The sequence below is a fragment of the Hyaena hyaena genome, unplaced genomic scaffold (assembly GCF_003009895.1).
Source record: "Hyaena hyaena isolate Hyena2069 unplaced genomic scaffold, ASM300989v1 scaffold_0, whole genome shotgun sequence".
NCBI lineage: Eukaryota > Metazoa > Chordata > Mammalia > Carnivora > Hyaenidae > Hyaena > Hyaena hyaena.
This window is the reverse complement of record NW_024080632.1, coordinates 13,469,995-13,488,747: the sequence shown is the minus strand read 5'-3', so window position 1 is coordinate 13,488,747 and position 18,753 is coordinate 13,469,995.

Below are 18,753 nucleotides of genomic sequence, written 5' to 3'. Positions count from 1 at the left end.
GATGCCTAACCAACTGAGCCACCCAGGTGCCCCTTACCTTTTTTTTTTTTTTTTTAATGTGGCTTCTAGAACATTTTAAATTACATATGAAGTGTGTATTGTTTCTTCAGGGCAGCGCTGCCCTAACCACTGTGCTATAAGGTGCCCAGTGTGTAGGGGCGAACCTCTAGGCTTGCTTCCCAGCCTCTCCACACGGGTCCTTCTGATGCTGTACTTGAATTTCAGTCTAGGCGTGCCTAGGAGCTATGTCCCGTGTCCCTTGTGCCTTAGTGAGTGAGTGAGTGCATGTAAGCACCATGTGTGCGCTCAACTGCATGCAAGCGTGTGTCCTCTTCAAAGTCACTTCCCGCTGGGCTCCCTCCTCATCAACGTTAGCGTCGCAGCAGCTCATGGAGGCTGGGAGAGGGCAGAGGGGACCCGGTGCCAACACAGAATCTCCACCCTCTGCTCCTGCTGGCTGCTCCTTCCGACGGCGCACCAGCCCTGCAGTTCCAGAGCCTGGCCCCCGGCAAGGTTATGGAAGCTGAGATCGGCTGCCCTCCTTCTCCCAGGGAAAATAAAAATATTCTAATTAAAGCTGGGAAGGCCCTGGGAACAATAGCGCTGGCGCCAGGCTGATGGATGTAATTCAATTTCCAGCGTGAAGAGCAGGACTCTAGGCTCTGGCCATGATTGCAGGGCAAACATGATCCAAAAGTGGATTTAGCGAAGGAAGGCCAGCCCACGGGCGGGGGAAGGGGGCTTGAGTCCCGTTCTATCTGCTGTCCGATGTCATGGAGCATGGAGGCCCAGGAACACCCGGCTCCTCCAAACCTCAGTTTCCACATCTGGGAGCAGGGGATCATATTGGTACCCACCTCCTGGGTCCTCATGAAGACTGAAAGAAGCAATGTAGGCAAATTGCCTGGTTCCCGGCCTGGCACAGAGTAAACGCTCAATGAAACGGAGAGCCATTGTCTTTTATTTTAGCTCCTTCCCCCGATGGGGACATGGGACATCACCAGCTCTCTTGTCCTCAGCAGGCACCTGGTGCAACAACCAGATCCCAGGTTCCAGGGGTGATGCTCTGGGAAGGCAGGGAGCCGAGGAGGGGGTCAGGCTAAGACAGAGGTTCCCGGGCTGGTCTGTGGTCATAGCTGAAAATGACTGTCACAGTCCCGTGGGGAAATATTATGCTATCAACAGCAGGCTATTGAAGCTTTAGGGTCAGGAATAAAAGGTAAGGTGCAAGGGCCTGGATGTCGGATCTCCTAAAGCCTAAAGAGAAAAGTGAAGTGACTCTATACAAGACAACAAAACTCATGGATGCTTTTCTTCCAGGGCAGAGGGCGGGGAGGTCAGATTGAAAGAGCCTGCAGAGATGAGAAACAGAGTGAACCCAGCCAGACGGTCAGAGGCTGAAGCCGGGCGAGGGAAAGGGGGCCGAATCGCCCTCGCCATCGCCACCCACCCCCAAAGAGTGTTGCTCTGGGGACACTGAAAAATCGTGATGCCTAACGTTCCATTTGGAAGTTGTTTTCACTAGAGCAATGTTAACCCCTCCTGTCTGCCACTCTGCCCCTGAAATCTACTATCCTCACAAATCATTTGTGCAATTGGATTTCTTTCTATTGTTTTTCTTTTTTTTTTTTATGGAATTCAAGCAAGGGTTGTGGGGCCACAAAGTATGGAAGCAAGAACCACTGAAACCCGAATCCTTCTGAGATTTGGCAAAAATCTCGAGGGGGTTTCTGAACTTCTCAGCCTACTGCTAAGCTGGTATTATGTTAAGACCTTGCGGCACTGAAAACCCTCCCCCCGCCCCCCACCAAAGCCTCCTGGCAAAGCAGACAGTCCAGAGAGTTGGGAGTCCTTCCTCTCTGCTGGTGGCCAGCTCCGTAACAAAAAAGCAGATTGAGTCTAGCTTGAAAACAAGTGAAGGGTAAATTGGAGAGTTACTGGAAGCTCATGGAATTGAAATATGAGAGAAACCATAAGACACAGAATGGCCGGTAACCAGAGTAGTCCAGGGACCTTAACAGCAGGAAGGGTGGGCTGCCTCAAAAGACAAACAAACTAATTATTTTTGTCCCCAGGGTATGCGCTCACGATTCAGAGCCCCAAGAAAGAGACTCTGATTGGCCTGGCTTGAGTTACACAGTTACCTTAGCATCAGAGGGATAGGGCTCAATGGTGACACGAAGGGATGGAGGGATAAGACAGTGATGATGTTGTCCTCAGAATAAGGAGAGAGGGGGTACGGGGTGCACGTGTTTGCACTCACGCTCACACACCCAGAGATGCCCACCACCTTCCACCCCTTGGCTGCCCATCCTCATACCCACAAATGTAAATGGTCCCCTTCACCTAATGCGATTATTCCACAATTACAAACACGCACCCCGACTCCATGACAAAATGGCAAATAAAGCAGCCATCTATCTGGAAATATCACTTTCAGGAGCGAGAGTAACCATTTCGGGCGGCTGTGAGAACGTTCAGGGAGGAGGTGGGGGGCTGGCTCTCAGATTAGAAGGACCCAACCCCTCCCCGGCAAGCGGGAAGAGTGCCGGTCCGGGAAGGGTGGGGACTCTCACGCCACTGCTAGGGGCCACATGCTCCTCAGTATTTGGCTCTCAGACTGGTTACATCAGAGAGGAGGTGATGCCCCCTTGTCCAGCCCTTGGTGACACTGTGGGGCACTTGGAGCTGGCTGCCTGCGGGATTTGCTTGAGCTCGCAAATTCCTCCTTGCCCCTGTCCAGGACATGCTCCAGCCCCGAATCAACCAAGTGTACGTGAACAAGACTATAGGCGTTGGAGCGAGGTGGAACGAGGTTCAAATCCCGGCTCTTCTTGCTGGTTATGCAACTTCAGGAAGGGCTATACCTTTTGGAACCTCAGTTTCCTCAACTGTGAAATGGATTGATGTCTGTCTCATAGTGTCGTTCTGGTGAGTAAGCGAGCTAATGCATGTAACATACTTCAAACAGTACTTGGTAAAGGCTCACTAATTTTTTTTTTTAATGAGATCACCAACTCAGTTTATTTACTTATTTTTTTTTACAAATAGTTTATTGTCAAATTAGTTTCCACATAACACTCAGTGCTCATCCCCACAAGTGCCCTCCTCCATGCCCATCCCCCCCTCCCCCCCACATCCATCAGTCCTCAGTTTTTGTCAGCATTCAAGAGTCTCTCATGGTTTGCCTCTCTCCCTTTCCCCCACCATTTCCGCCCTCCTTCTCCCCCTTGTTCCTCCGTCAAGTTCCTCCTAATCCTCCTATACGTGCAAACATATGATATTTGTCCTTCTCTGCCTGACTTATTTTGCTCAGCATAACACCCTCAAGGTCCATCCATGTTGCTACACATGGCCAGATTTCATTCTTTCTCATTGCCATGTAGTATTCCATGGTATAGATAAAGCACATCTTCTTGATCCATTCGTCCGTTGATGGACACTTAGGCTCGTTCCATGTTTTGGCTATTGTTGAGAGTGCTGCTATGAACATTGGGGTCCATGTGCCCCTGTGCATCAGCACTCCTGTGTCCCTTGGGTAAATTCCTAGCAGTGCTATTGCTGGGTCCTAGGGGAGTTCTTTTGTTAGTTTCCTGAGGAATCTCCACACTGTTTTCCAGAGGGGCTGTACCAGTTTACATTCCCACCAACAGTGTAGGAGGGTGCCCGTTTCTCCACATCCTCACCAGCATCTAGAGTTCTCTGATTTGCTCATTTTAGCCACTCTGACTGGCGTGAGGTGGTATCTCAGTGTGTTTTTGATTTGTATTTCCCTGATGAGGAGGGATGCTGAGCATCGTTTCATGTGTCTGTTGGCCATCTGGATGTCCTCTTTGGAGAAGTGTCTGTTCATATCTTCTGCCCATTTCTTCACTGGGTTGTTTGTTTTTCAGGTGTGGAGTTTGGTGAGTTCCTTATAGATTTTGGATACTAGCCCTTTATCTGATATGTCATTTCCAACTATATTTTCCCATTCCACCCAGTGCCTGTTAGTTTTATGGACTGTTTCCTTTGCCGTGCAGAAGCTTTTAATCTTGATGAGGTCCCAATAGTTCATTTTTGCTCTTGATTCCCTTGCTTTTGGGGATGTGTCAAGTGAGAAGTTGCTGCGGTGGAGGTCAAGGAGGCTGTTTCCTGCTTTCTCCTCTAGAGTGTTGATGGTTTCCTGTCTCACGTTCAGGTCCTTTATCCATTTTGAGTTTATTTTTGTGTATGGTGTGAGAAAATGATCTAGTTTCATTCTTCTGCATGTTGCTGTCCAGTTCTCCCAACACCATCTGTTAAAAAGGCTGTCTTTTTTCCACTGGATATTCTTTCCTGCTTTGTCAAAGATCAGTTGGCTGTATACTTTTCGGTCCACTTCTGAGTTCTCAATTCTGTTCCATTGGTCTATGAGTCTGTTTTTGTGCCAATACCATACTGTCTTGATGATGACAGCTTTGTAGTAGAGGCTAAAGTCTGGGATGGTGATCCCTCCCGTTTTGGTTTTATTTTTCAGTATTACTTTGGCTATTCGGGGTCTTTTGTGGTTCCATACAAATTTTAGGATAGTTTGTTCTAGTTTTGAGAAGTATGCTGGTGCAATTTTGATTGGAATTGCATTGAATGTGTAGAGTGCTTTGGGTAGTAATGACATCTTAACTATATGTATTCTTCCTATCCATGAGCATGGAATGTTTTTCCATTTCTTTGTGTCTTCTTCAATTTCCTTCATAAGTTTTCTATAGTTTTCATCATACAGATCTCTTGTATCCTTTGTTAGGTTTATTCCTAGGTATTTTATGGTTTTTTGTGCAATTGTGAATGGGAGCAGTTTCTTGATTTCTCTTTCTGTTGCTTCATTGTTGGTGTATAAAAATGCAACCGATTTCTGTACGTTGATTTTGTACCCTGCAGCTTGACTGAATTCTTGGATCAGTTCTAGTAGGCTTCTGGTGGAGTCTGTCAGGTTTTCTATGCAGAGTATCATGTCATCTGCGAAGAGTGAAAGTTTGACTTCCTCTTTGCCAATTCTGATAAAAGGCTCACTAATTTAAAAAAAGTTTTTTAACGTTTTTTTATTTTTGAGAGAGAAACAGAGACAGAGCCTGCGTGGGGGAGGAGCAGAGAGAGTGGGAGACACAGAATCTGAAACAGGCTCCAGGCTCTGAGCTGTCAGCACAGAGCCCGATGTGGGGACTTAAGAACAGTGAGATCATGTCTTGAGCCAAAATCACCACTTAACCGACTGAGCCACCCAGGCGCTCCAAGGCTCATTAATTTGTAACTATGGTTATTCTCTTTCTGTTTGGTGAAGAAACTGACACGCAGAGGAAGATATAATTTGTCTAGGGTAGCATGGAGCTCATCACGTTTCATGAAACAGGAACATCTGAGAGAAGGAAAGCATTATACCAGCATCTGGCAACAGAAATATAGTGAGAGTCACATACAAAACTTTAGATTTTCCTATAGCCACATTAAAAAAAAAAAAAAGTAAAAGGAGGGGCACTGGGTGGCTCAGTTGGTTAAGCGTCTGACTCTTGGTTTTGGCTCAGGTCATGATCTCACAGTTTGTGGGTTCCAGCCCTGCGTCGGGCTCTGTGCTGATAGCATGGAGCCTGCTTAAGATTCCTCTCTCTGTCTCTCTCTTGCTCCTCCTTGGCTTACTCTGTTTTTTTTTTTTTTTAATAAATAAATTACTATAAAAAATTATTTAAAATAAAATAAAAAATAAAAAAGTAAAAACAAATGTGTGAAATTAATTTAAATGTCTTTTCTTTAACTCAGTATATCCCAGATAATACTATTTCAACATGGGGCCGATATAAAAAGTTACTGAGATATTTTCCACTGGTTTTTTTCTTGTAGCCACAATTAAAAAACTAAAGAAGAAGCATTTGTAACAAGTGTTCATAGCATATTTTATTTTATCCCAAGTATCTAAAATATTTCAATAGGCCATCAAGATGAAAAAGCATTAAGCATTAAGTATTAAAAAGGGTTCCTAGTATCCTACAGAGTCCTCAAAATCTGGAGTGTTCTTTTACGCTTGAGGTCCATCCCATCTGGGACCTGCTGCACTTCAAGTCCTCAGGTGGCTGCAGGAAGTTGACATGGTGGACACGCGGGTGGTAGACTATCTGCATTTCATTAAACTTCCCAGGAGCCCTGTGAGGTATTAATAGCCCCATCTTGTAGATGAGGAAATGGTCCCTGAGGTTAAGTGACTTGCCCAAGGTCACAGTTAGAAAGAGCAGGGTTTGGGGCTCAGCAGCTTGGGCCTGGGGCTGTCTGGTACAACCCCTCTGGGACCTGGGTCCTTCCACCGACTCTGGAGCCCCTACACTTGCCTCAGGATCGTCCACCCCTAAGCTATCGATTACCATCATGATTTATGGCCCTCTTGCCGGGCAGTCCTGGAGACATAAGTAATTTGTTTCTGACCGTGGAGGCCTGCCTGGACACCCTCATCTCCCCGCACCTCTGCTTCTAGCCCAGACGATCAATCGATGCCCCGCTAGTCAATGGTGCCGAGGAGTAACCTACTGCTGCAGTTAGATTCACTTAATCAGGCACTTGCTCAGAGCAGCCCATCTGACAATTTTATTGGGCCGGGAGCATCATATTTCAGTGAGTGTTTCAACCCAGGATTCTTGTTGCCAGATCAGCCAGGGTGGATGTTGGGTCTGCTGCTTTATGTATTACGGCAGGGCCTACGCACCTTCCCAGGAAGAGGAAAACCCACTGACTGGAGGATAATCGATGATCTGACCTGGAAGGGGTCACCTGTCAGCCAACCAGCATTTATTGAGCAAAATCTGTGAGCTCAGCTCTCAGTGGGATGGTATTACTGACAATAATGCCAGTGGCTATGATAACAATAATAGCTAACATTTATTTAGCCCTCACTGCATTCCGGGTACAGTTCTAGCATGTTGTATATATACACACCATATTGCAGGGTAGGTGCTGTTATAATTCCCATTTCCCCGGAAATGAACTGGAGGCTCAGGAAGGTGAAGGGACTTACTCAAGGTCGCCTAGCTGGAGAGGAATAAATTTGAAATCTAATCCCGAGCAGCCTGGCTGGCCTCAAGAGCTCACTGGCTTGGTGAAGAGGCACCATACATAGTCAAAAATGCTCTGAATTATAGAAGGGGGAAAGCAATGGGGTCTATTGTTTCTGGACCAACAATCATAATCTCACAGCTAATACTTACTGGAGAACTTCTGACACACTAACCTCTGTTGAAGAGCTTCACAAACATGTCTCATTAAAGCTCTGCAAAACCTAGAAGTAGGTACTATTATTTTATTTTACAGATGAAGAAGCTGAGGCTTGAAGGGGTCGGATAGTTTGGCCAAGGTCATGACAAGGTGATTCCCGTGAACGGATGGATGGTCCTGCTGTGATGTTTACCCATATATTTGGCTTGGTTCTGATCCCTGCGTCATCCACCCGAAGACAGCAAGGCAAGTCGTCTTCCCAAGAGAGCCATCTGAGCTGGAAGGAACTGACATTGAACTGAGCACTCTCAACTGACACAGCTTTAGTAGTTATGACATTTTAGGGTCCATGAGGACCCAGGAGTTTCATTGGATTCTCAAAAAAATCTAAGACCCACTGCTTGAAAGCGTTGTTTGGAGGAAGAAAGGTTCACCTGTCAATGGAAAGCATTGGATAAGGGAGTGAAGGGGCTATGGGATCTGGAGCCAGACGCGGGTTCAGATCCTGACACTGTCACCAAATAGCCACATGAACTTGGGCAAGTTAGTTACCGTTCCAAAGCCAAGCTTTCTCATCTCTCAGATGGGGGTCAGAATGGCATCTGGTTCACAGGGTTGTTGTAGGGATGTGCTATGAAATGATGTGTGTGCTACAGACTGAATGTTTCTCCCCACCAAATGCATGTGTTGAAACCCTGATCCCCAATAAGATGGTATTTGGAGACGGGGGCCTTGGGGGATGGGTACGTCATGAGAGTGGCATTTCTCATGACGGGATTCGTGCAGCTATAGGAATAGAGAGGACAGAGTTTGCTTCCTCTTTCTCTCTCTACAATGTGAGGACACAGCAAGAAGGCACTCATCCCTAAAGTAGGGGGCAGGTCCTCAACAGACATTAAATCAGCTGGCACCTTGATCTTGGACTTCCCAGCCTCCAGAACTGCGATACATGAATGCTTGTTGTTTCCACTGCCCGGTCTATGGTGTTTGCTACGGCAGCCCGAGGGGACTAAGACAGGATGAAACAAGATAATGTGTGTAAAGTTCTTACAAGTTTAGCATATATTTGGCCCTCGATAAAAGGTAAATGCTGTAAAGTGGATCTGCACACTTTCCCACCCCTTTTCCCAACCTCAGATTGGGACTTCTCTAAAATATAAAATTAAAAACCACTGAAGCCTTCATCACTGATCTTTGCCAAGTGTTGTTTCTAAGAAAGCCAGGTCTGAGCCAAGGGGAACCCCCCCCCAAAGATACTTCTGGTCTAATGTAAAGCGGTGGACATTCTCTAGATTAGCATAGACCCCCTCCCTTTGCTGTTGACTAACCTTCTCCGATCCCCACTGCTTCTCAAAGCCAGTCCATCTGCAGCCAAATGGCAGTGAAGGGCACCCAAATGGAAAACCTCCAGGAGAAAGCTCAGGCTACCACCCCAACGTGAAACACCTGCTGTTATGGATACCTGTTAACAGCCACGCATCTCCTGTGCGAAGCCCTCTCACTACATGGGCTCATTCAAGTCCTCAGAGCCCCCTTTGTGATCGTTGATATTATTACCCTCATTTTCCAGTTGAAGGAGTCAAGACTCTGAGAACCGAACTTACCTGAAATCACACAGCTGAAACGTGGTAGAAGCATGGTAATCAACCCCAGAATCCACATTCTTGACCACAAAGCTCTGCTGCCCCTCTCCCCAGAGCCAGTGGTCTGTTTTGTATATAGCCACTGCCTCAGCATAAATTTTTGGAAGAACCCATGGCCAACTGGATTTTTGACCCCATTGTTATTGTAAAGAACAATCCAGCAGGGGACAATTGCTGCAGGAGGGGAAGAAAAGTCCACCCCAAACTGCAAAAATCACAATGGGAAATCTGTGTAAGGAGGACATGGAAACGAGGAGACACCTGGAAGCTAAGCAATCCAACAGTTTATAACAGGTGCTTTAAAGTGCTTCACGAGTTGGGATAAAGCCTTGTGAAGTAGCATCATGTTCCGGAGTGTTCGCTGGAGTCTTTTTCCACACTGCATTTCCTTACAACGCCTGCTTTCCCTCAATTCAGGCAGCAAGTGGCTGGCAAGGCAACTCTACCTAAGAAAGAGTTGACACAGTAGAGTAGAGAGAATAAAGCAGTCAGGCTCCTGGCTTGAGAGCTCTGTGTCTTTCTCCTGGTGCAGAATCTTTGGAGGTGTGACCCGCACAAAGTGACTGCTTTATTAAATTCCCCAGGTGACTCGAATGTATGCAAAAGTTTGAGAAGCACTCGTGGGCTGCTGATGAACCCTTTGGAAGAAGGTTTGGCAAGGACAAGACGTCTTGGTATTTGAAAAGCTCCTCAGGGATCAAGAAAGAAGAAAGTGAAGGAGAACCATAGAACTCAGATAACTTTAGGACCTTAAGAAGGAGTCCTTCCCCTCCCCCTCCTCCCTGACCCCAGGCCAAGGAAGGATCCCCAGGTTGGTTAGACACCTGAGAGCAGCAGGCACCTACCGAAACCCTTCCCTTGGGTGTCACCTGCAGATAGGAGGGGGAAGACCTGAGTTCTTGGCGCCCAGCACGGGATGGGTCTGTCACATGAACCTGAGACCCACCCTGTGCCTAAGCATGGTGTCAGAGCAGAATAAGAATTCAGGTGTTGAAACAAGGCCTCAAGACAGTTTCCTAAATCCCAGAGTGGTGTGAAGGCCATGGAAGGGCTGCTACAGGCCAAGCTGGGGGGTCAGAAACATAGACTCATACAGCAATGACCCAGATGGGAAGATGAGCCAAGAACAGACGGGTCAAGATGTTGCAGCTGTTGCCAGAGGGAATGGACTAGAACAGAAGGATCTGATCCCCATCTCACTACCATGCTTCGGTACAACGTATGCTCCCCCCACCCAAGGAAACTCCAATGAGAACTAATTTAAATTGCTATTATTTATGCGATCTGAAGAGAAACCAGAGTATTGGTGTCCCACTTACATCCCTCAGACTCTTTATCATTTTTATGCACACACTCTCCAGGTGTTTGATTTTCTATAGCCAGCACCTACGTCTCTGGGCTGCTATCAGGCTTCCAGAACCCCCTAGGCCCTGCCCACCAGAGAACCCAAAGTGGCTGTGCATTCACATCCGCCAGGAAAGCCTGTAACTAATGCTTGACAGGTGTGAAGAGGACATAAAAATCTTCAGCTTATGTGCCCCAATCTGGAACATTCTGCTGTGTGACTGTCACTGTCCCCAGCACCTTGTAGGTCTGAGCAGAGGTTGTCCTTCATGGGACCAAGCTTGACACCCTCCTCCACTGAGGGTCTCACTTGCCTTCACTTTCATCAGATTCTCCCTGTGACCACTTCCTTACAAGTCACTTTTACCTGAATCCTTGCCTTAAGGTATGTTTCTGAAGAATGTAATGTAAAATGTGAGCTCAAACTAAAACTGAGTTTGATTACAAGAAAAAACAATTAAGTCCCATTTTTCTGCCTGCCCCAGTTTATAGACTGAGATTTACAAGACTGTACATCTTAATGAACACCATTATATACCTATTTCTTTTTGGCACTCACAAATTTCCATGAATGATCTCGCTACATCCGTGAGTCAGAAACCATTGTTGTGCTCATTTTACAATTTTAAGAGATGCAAAACTCTCAGCTCAAGGGCTACAAGGAAAGCTGGAGCCCTGCCCACACCACAGACTCTGTGGGTCTAGCCACAGTCTCATGCTCTGAGCAAAAGCACTGAAGGAAGTCAGAGACACAGTTGCTAAGCTGGGGGCCCCAAGCTCCTGCTACAATGGGCAGCTCTGGTCCAGGAGAAGGGACAGGAGCAGATCTCATAGGCAGCCTTTGTACCAGAATGGGCAGAGCACACGTTCAGAGTACACATGCCCTGAGTGGGTTGAAATCCCAGTGTTAGCACCTACTTGCTACCGAACCGTGGGCAGGTTCTGTGACCCACCTCTGAACTTCATTTTCTTACTTGTAAAGTGGGGTTAATAATTACTAAATATTCAGATCCCCCAGTGAGTGATTCAGGGAACAGGATATGGATCCCTGACATCTGTGGTCTTAATAAGCCCCTGCTGAAGAGTGTTGATGACTGTAATTTACTTTGAAATGTATCAGAAAAATAAGAAGCATGGGTTGATTGAGACATAAGCAATAAAGCAAGAAAAAGGAAATATTAATGGGTAGCATTTTTGTGATGGATAAAATTATTTCAACTCTCCTATAAATTTGAAACTTTTCCTTTTAAGTTATTGGGAAGAAATGCTCCCAAGGAGTGATTCTTTTCTGATGCAAAAGGTCCCTGGGTGCTACTTTTATAAGCCCCTCTGATGCCCAAAGCAAGTGAGGGGCAAGGCAGAGGCCTGCTTGCTTACTTTCCCAGGGTCCCCTGTCTTGGGCATTTAATCCAGGCTTTAATTTGCAGTTTCTTTTTGTTTGGGAGTTTTCTAGAGAACATGTCCCCAGTGAGGTTCTCAGCTGCTAAGAATGCTGGTTTTGATAGCAAGATAGGGGAGCAGGGGTATAAGTACCTAGGAGACGAGAGATGGATGTCACTGGGCACAAGATGTATCTTGCAGTTGCCAGATGTAACTTCAGTGTGGAGCCCATGATATTTCCCAGTGCTTTGGAAACTACTCCCATTCATCATCCTTTATGCTTCTGATTCATCTTGCAGGCAAGACAAGTCGCTTTACGCAGAAGCAAGAAGGATTCCTTTCATATAGCCTTCTGAATCAGTGGGCTATTTATTCTCTTTCTCCAAAGGCTGCTGTCAGTTCATGCAGGATCTATCCAGGTTTATTCTAAAGTGCCTCCCTCCAGCACACAAAGCCACAAGCGGCTGCACGCCTCATTGGTAATGCACCCAGACCCAGAGAGATGACCACACCGTAGTCAAAACAACGGGAGTCACGGCTAACGAGCTACTTTTCATCAGAGGTACCCAGGAAATGACAAGTCGATGCTGGGCATCAGTCAAGAGCCAAAGGGTAGAGAACCAGCTTTTATTCTGAAGTTTATTTTTTTCCCTTTTTATGATATAAAATTAACTTGAGTTCTTGGGAGCAGTTCAGGGCCCAACACACCAAACCCAGCCACTATCTTTAGCATAGAGCCTGACCCATGGTCCATGCTCAACACAGTTTTGGACAATATAGAAAAATACATTGGACTACATGGATTAATAATATAGCATTAGGCATCATTTACTAAATGAATTGTCCATCAAATTATGGTAGACTGTTTGCAAAAATGGTGCTAATTATCCCCCTCCCTGTATCTATACCTCTTGGTATAGATAATATGACTTCACATTTCCTCCCATCAAGAGATGGAGTCTGCTTTCCTGCTCCCGAATCTTGATCAGTTCTGTGACTTGTTTTGGTCAACAGGATGTGGCAGAAGTGACTGGGTGCCAGTTCTTGTGCATGTTCCCTCCCTCTCTTGGAAGCCTGACATTAGCCAGCTGGAGGATAAGAAATTAAGTAGAGCAGAGACAAGATGATCCAGCTGGGACTGTCCTAGATCATCAGCCAGTCCTCTGCCAACGCAACCCAAACCAGCAACCTACTGAAATGGTATGAGTAAGCCAAGATCATCTGAGACCAGAACCACTCAAATGAACCCAGCCCAAACTGTGAGCTAAATCAGTTGCTGTTCTAGAATCCAAGTGTTGGTCTATGTTTTTCTTTTCCCCACAGTAAAAGCTGAATGATACACAATGACTGGGTCATTCACAGGATATCATTTAACCCTCACAAAAATCTTCCAAAGTAGGTATGATGGATACAGTTCCCTGTTCTTTCCTTACCCCCAAAGCAAGAGTTTTAGCTGGGACACAGCTGTCTCTCTGGGAACTGAATTCCTCAGCTCCCCTAGCAGTTATGAGCCGTGATGTGAGTGAGCTCTTGCCAAGAACCGGAAGAGTGGGAATGATGTTCTAACTTCTACCTCAACTGCTTAAGATAAAATCCCTAGCCCTGGAATTCTGTTCTTGTCCGCTTCCTGCTGGCTGGATGGGGCATAATTAGAGAGATGATGTGTGGGGAGTAGCAGAGCCCATCATCCCAAATTCCTGAATGTCCCTTGGCAGACACATGGCCCGACACTGTTAACACGGAAGAGATAAACTTCTGACTTGGAGCCACCATGCCGCGGAGCCTGTTTGTTATAGCTGCTGCTGTTGACCAAATGCCAGACAGGTCATTATTGCCATTTGACACGGAAAGAAATAGAGGCTCAGAGGGGTGACATGACTGGGCCTCTACTATCCAGGACCATAGCCACCAGCCAGGTGTTGCTATTAGATTTAAATTAATTAAAATTAAAGTTAATTAGAAATCCAATTCTTGAGTGGCACCAACCACACTTCGAGTCCCCAGTAGGTATACGTGGCTGGTGGCTACTGCACTGGACAGCACAGCCGTAGAATACTCCATTGACACAGAACGTTCTCTCAGATAGCCTGGGTCTAGAAAGAGCTGGGATTCTATCTGGCACCAGAGCGACCAGTGCTTTACTTGTCTGCCTGCCTCCCGCCACGCAGAGTGCTTTTCAAGGGTCACTCCCCTGGTGCAGGTTCGTGTTTATTTACAGATCATTATTATCTATCTGTCAGAGAGGCTAGGAAGGAGGAGGGGAAAGGAGACACAATTAAAGGGTGATGACAGCTGGCAAGAAGATCAATAAAAAAAAAGGAATCATCTCCGAAGTGTTCACACGGAGTCATTAGGGAAATATAACTTGACTTGCCAACATTGGATATGAAATGATATAGATGTCTGTGCCTCCACCCAAAGCTTTAAAGCAGAATGACCCATGCTGGATAGGACTAACTGTGCCTTTCTTTGCAACCACTGGGAAAAGGACCCATATTGATCTTTCTAGGATGGTGGTGGTCAGAGAGAGAGCCTAGCGCTTCACGGCAGCAGGGTTGGTGGACACTGCTGGGTATATGCGCCACGCTGGTCTAGTCGGTGAGATTAAGCAGAATCATGGCATGATCAGACTTCATTCTATAAAGATCACCTTGAATGCATCCATATGATGGGTTTCAGGGGCAAGATGGGGGCGCTGGGTGACAGGTTGAGAGGCTGGGCGGTGGTCCACATCAGAGAAGCTGGTGGCTGGGACAAAGGCAGTCGCAGCAGGAGGGAAGAGAAGAGGTCAGATTGAAGAGACAGGCACTGACTATGGATGGACATGGAGAGTCAAAGGGAGAGAACAGGGTCCTTAACTTGATCCCCAGTGGTAGACCCTGAGACAAGAGTGAGAATCTCATTTAGGAAGTGAAGGTGGAGGAGTGGGGAGGCGAGAAAGGAAGAGAAGGCGCCCAGTAAAGGATTGAGTCAGCTACCACTGAGGGCAAGAGGTGCTTTTGCCTGCTGGGGAGCTCCAGGGATAGTGTAGACCATGACCCCAGAGGAATCCCACTCTGTCAGCAAGGACGAGCTCCTGCTTGTCTTACGGGCTGCTTCCAGAGGGTGGGCTAATTTCCCAGCAGGTCTGAACCACCATATAGATGACAGAGAAACCCTCAGACTACAAACGGCAGGTGCAGGCAGGTGAACTCTGAATGGTAAGGATGAGAGATATGGTCAGGGCACAGCGTCTGCCCCAGGAGTTGGGCATCCAGATCCAGTACGCTACACACTGAATTGAGAAATGGAAGAGGAGGTGGGGAAGGGTGAGATTAATTTAGAGCCATCGCTGCTGCCTCCAGTGGCCTCCAGTGGGCAGCTGGGATGTAGCTCTGGAGATCATGGACTGTCCAGGCCATGAAGCCAACGGAGGGCTCAACAGTACACGGCTGGTACCTGAAGCCATTGGAGAGGATGCTGTGGGGTCAGAGGGAACGCCCAGAATGAAGACGTCTGGGACCCCAGGATGGAGCCTTGAAGGATACCCACATCCCCAAACTCCAGCCACTTGGTCCTGTGCAGCTGAGGCTGCTGAGAACATCCATAAAACGAGCTGCAGACAGAGTCTCAGGGCAGCACAGAGGAAAGTGATTACTAAGAAGAAGTATCTGAATTAAGGAAATAATTCTCTAGTATTTTTTAATTAAAACCTTCAACCCAAGAAGCTTGTTAATTTTAGCTTCAGCAAGTGGTTCTGCTGCCACTCGGCATCCTGCTGCCTGAGTTCTGTCTGAAGTGGCTGCCTCTGATTTCCCTAATTTGTGAGGTGCTCACATTTGGGTGGCAGGAGGGTGATTACAGCCAGATGGGAAGTCAGCCCCTCCAGAAGCAGATTCCTGTTGGATCTTTGCAGCCAGCAGGAAGCTGGGGGGAGTCTTGGGGACTTTCTTATTCCCCCCTCCCCCCTCAGATTAGATGCATTTGAAAAGCAGAAGAGAAAACTCTGAGTTGCAGGGTGCCTGACAAAGAGATATGAAGACGGGCAGGTCGAGCGCTCCCCACCATGTGAATGAAAGAGTAATGTTAATTTTTGGCTAGCCCCGTGGACAGGTGGGGAACTATTGAGTTCTTTCCGGGTGCCAAGCATTGTGGTTTTTTGCCTATTCTAGCTCACTTAATCCTTACAATTAGTCTGTACATTAGGTAGTATTATTAGTCCCATTTTACGGATGATGAAACCCAGGCTCAGAGAGCCATAGTGACTAGCTTAAGGTCACACAGCTAGCAAGCAGCAAAGCCAGCCAGGCAGGTCCCAAATTGTGGGTAAGAGAAGCACTACCAAGAATGAGCAAAAACATGAAGCCTGGAGACAAACTAGTTTGGTGTCACTGGCCTGTACACTGGCCTGTACACACATGGCCTGTGCTCCATGAATATTAATTATTTTTATTATCATGATGATCCTCATACTTTAAACAGCCTTCAGAAGACTACCAGCCTGGCCATGCAGAGAAGTCAGCCAAGATTCATGTTCAAGGATGCTTCTCCCAGCATCATTTATTCCTAGGTGTGAAACGTTGGAACCAATCTAGGTGTACAAAGATAGGGGGTTGGGGTAGTCAATTATGAGGAATCCAAATACTATCATAGCATGTATGTGTCAAAAATCATATAGAACTAAATGACTAATGGCAAGGGAAGATACTCAGAATATATTGTTAGGTGAGGGAGTTCTTCCAAAAAAATTTTTTAACTGTTTTTTTCATTTTTGAGACAGAGAGAGACAGAGGGCTAGCAGGGGAGGGGCAGAGAGAGAGGGAGACACAGAATCTGAAGCAGGCTCCAGGCTCCTGAGCTGTCAGTACAGAGCCTGATGTGGGGCTTAAAACCATGAACTGTGAGATCATGACCTGAGCTGAAGTCAGATGCCTATCCAACTGAGCCACCCAGGCGCCCAAAGGTGAGGGAGTCCTTTCAAAGCATCTTACCAACAGCATAATACCTTTTGTATAAAAGTTATTTGGGAGGCGCCTGGGTGGCTCAGTCAGTTAAGCATCCAACTCTTGATCTTGGCTCAGGTCATGATCTCATGGTTTGTGAGTTCGAGCCCCACATCAGGCTCTGCACTGACAGTGTGGAGCCTGCTTGGGATTCTCTCTCTCTCTCTCTCTCTCTCTCTCTCATCTTCCCCTGCTGGTTCTCTCTCTCTCAAAATAAATAAAACTTTAAAAAATGATTTGATTTGAAAAATAATATATGTTTTTATATGTATGTATTTACATACATGTACATATACATTTGAAAACTGAAAAGAAAGACACTAAAATAAAAGTGAGTTTCCTCTCAATTCTGTGATAGGAATGATTTGAATTCTTTGTTATTCTGTATTCTTTCCCACATTTTCCACAATTGGCAGATTACTCTTGTAATGAGGGGGTAAAAAAACACGTGGCTATTATTATGTATTTTCAAATTTCGACATATTCTAATTGATCGTCAAGTCCCTCGCTCTTGTTCGGGGAGTGCGACATCCTATCTTGCCTTCCTAAATTGATCGATCCCTTTTGGTTTGCAGTCTTCTGTTTGCTCCGTTATCTCTGCTTAGTTAGACAGTATTTTTGTCTTTCAGCAGTGGCTTCTTTTTTCAAATACTTAGAGATTCTTGGCTCCTGATCATGTTTGCATCTGGGATGCAGTTTGCCTGCCTGTGAGTGATATTTCTATTTCCTGTTGCCTGCCTTTGAGGAGCACAGGATGACGCATGCTGCAGGAAGCGTCAGCAACTTGTCTTCTGGTGTGAAAGGTCCTGTCCCTGCTGGGGTTAGTAGGTCCCTAGGGCCCAGCCTGAACTTGAGTCCCAGTGTTCACACTTCTACTGCCCCCAAAGTAAGGACAGTTAAGGACTCATTCAGTGTCCCCAGGCAGAGCATCACCCACAAATAATCCCCCGTCAGTACCAGAGTCTCCCTGCTCCTTCTATCTGTTCGTTCTGAGCTTGGAGCTGGGTTAGAGATGATGACTTGCTCCAGACTTCCTTCCCCGTAGATCAGAGAGTGTATAATTTAAATCTGTCTGAAGTTATTTTATTTTGTTTTTTAATTTTAATTTTTTGAGGCAGGGGAGAATGTACAGGGGAGGGGCAAAGGGAGGGAGAGAGCCTCATGCAGGCTCCACACCCAGCACAGAGCCCGATGCGGGACTTAGTCTCATGACCTTTAGATCGTAACCTGAGCCACAATCAAGAGTTGGACGCTTAACTGACTAAGCCACCCAGACGCCCCTGTCTGAAGTTATTTTAAATTCTTGGTCCATGAACAACACCTTTGTTTCCCCCACAAAGTTGTTTGCAGTTTAAAAAAAAAGTTTTTAATGGAATTTGGGTCAAGAAGGAAGGAAATGCACATAAGTCCTCCATCTTGATCCACTGTCTAAGTGTTTGAGAATATTTTGTTTTGCAGAAACCAAATGACATGAAAATAGTTTTTGAAATAGTGCCTTCCTTCTTGTGAGGATTAGCAGAGATATAGTCACCAAAATTTGTTTTAAATCATAAAAGTACAGGTTGGTGTTACTGCTATTCCACATGTATGTTTCGATGCAACATGGAGTCAAATAGATGCTGGCAGATGAGAAGTGAAAGGAACCTCAGGGGCTGGCCTATCTGGAAGTTTCTATGGCAGGTTGCTTGGGTGGATGGTGAATGGGCAGGACTGCCTGGGCTGACGGCCTCAGTGGCACAATACAACTTCAACCAACCCCTTTTATCTTACATGTGGCAAGATGGAGGCTTTGGGAGGTAATGGGGCTCCGCACACCACACGGCCAGGATTCAGGACTCGAACCCAAGTCTCCAGATTTGGCCATGGGTCTGTAGAAGTCCCCTGTGCTTTGGGCCCTATTCATTTACCTTGTAAGCATGCTGGTCTAAAGACACCCTTGGAAAGTCTTGAAACGTGTGGGTATACTAGGGGGAACCCCAAAGCAGCCACCTGGGACTTGACTGAGCACCAGAGGCCACCTCAAAGTGGGACATGACATGACAATGATCAAGGACTGAGCCAGTTGAACGCCCACATGAAAACGTGCAGGGTAGGGGCTTATGAGCACGGGTTCTCAAGTCACCCAAACCTAAGCTCGAATCCCAGCTCTACCACTTGCCAGCTGAGAGCTCAGACAAGGGGGCCAATGTCTCACA